Genomic DNA, 1821 nt, shown 5'->3' on the forward strand with positions numbered 1-1821 from the left:
TGTAACTCTGTTTAATATAATGTTAGGCATCCAGTGGCCACTTACTGAATTAAAGATTTTTAGAAAAGAGAGATGCCACGTATATATGTCTTGATTCCTTATTTTGCTTAGAGAAGTAGCAAAGAGAGGGGTTATTTCATACATTTACTTCATATTTACTCAGTGCCTAGCAGAGTTCCATACCCGTAGTGTGTAGTATAATGTCTTTTACCATTTCTGACTCTGTAACTGTGTTTGAATCATGGTTCTATCATTTATTATCTGCATTAACCATTCTTAAGGCTCAGTTCCCATTGTAAAATGCAGAGAATAATCATACTAGCTAATAGATTTCTTTTGCAGATTAAATGAGTTAAATGGCAGGAACATAATTGTTCCTGTTACTGTTGCTGCTTAACAAACCACCCCTAAATCTGAGTGGTACAAAATGGAAACTGTTATATAATGCTCAGAAATTCAGACAGGAATCAGTGAATTCTGGGGCCTCAGCTCAGAAGACTCAGATAGCTGGGGCCGCACCAAATGCTGGGGGTGGAATCCCATGGAGGGCTCTTTACGTAACACCTGATTGGTGATAACTTCAGGAGCAGGCATCCCTGTGGTTGTCCACTGCAGCTGCTACGTGTGGCCTTTCCATCTTGTTTGTGCTTCTAACAGCAAGGAGACTGGGTTCCAGGAAGACCCATTCTGACAGTGGTGTCTGGAAAGCAGGTGTTCGGAGAGAACCAGGTGGAAGAGGTATAGCTTTTCTGACCTAACCTTAGGTGTCACACGAAGTCACTTCCTTTAAGTTCTTTTGGTTACACACTGGTCACTAAGTCCAACCTAGATCCCAAGGAAAGAAGAATGAGACTCCATCTAGGAATAGATAAGGGCCTGTGGCAGGAAAGCCCACAGGTGGAAGATACTGTTGTCATCTTTGTTTAATGCACTGTCTACATAGTGCTTGGTATAGACTAAGTGATCAAAAACACTTTGCCAGTATCGTAGAGGGTGATATAGCATTACATATTTATGAATATTTTTGCATTTGTAGGATTAACAATGTGTTCAGAGTTTATCCAGCACTCAGAGTTCATCACCTGTGACAGCAACTTATATATATGGCCTCCAATCATTATTAGTTGAAAAAATATAAATGATTTGGTGACTGAGCTAGTTATGTCTCCTGATCACACTTTTGGTTCTTGGTCACCAGTGCTCCGTGATACCTTTTCCTGGAATGAACTACAAGAAGTTTGGCCACTATTGATTCATGATTCTATGTGACAAGGAATGGCACCCAGTTCTAGGCTGTGTCCTCCCTTCTCATGGCAACATGCATTTGCTTCAGCCCCTTGGATCTCATATTAACACTCATCCTTGTTAATATAAGTTTTAATATATATGTATAGCAACTCCATCTAGGTCTCCTTTGCTGATTTCTCATCTTCTCAACCTCTAACCGGAGTACCCCAGGACGCAGTCCTTGCACCTTGTGCCTAAACTCCCTGACTTAGTGATTTCATTCAGTGCCATGGCCTTAATAAGTCATCTATCTACCTATCTACCTGTCTGTCCATCTGTCTGTCTGTCTGTCTCTCTCTCTCTCTCTCTCTCTCTCTATATATATATATATATAACAAAAACTTTAACATACACTTCATTTCTGGTTCAGACCACATATCTACATCTCCGCTTTGCTGTCTAATAACAATCTACACCTTAATGTGCCACAAACTGAATTGCTGCCATCCCATTACCCTCCTGACTTGCCAACCTGCACCCAGAAACCTCCTTTCCTTTCAGTCTTCCCCATTCTCCAGTTGCTCAGGTTAAAAC

Source organism: Camelus bactrianus, chromosome 23, assembly GCF_048773025.1.
Source record: "Camelus bactrianus isolate YW-2024 breed Bactrian camel chromosome 23, ASM4877302v1, whole genome shotgun sequence".
Lineage (NCBI taxonomy): Eukaryota > Metazoa > Chordata > Mammalia > Artiodactyla > Camelidae > Camelus > Camelus bactrianus.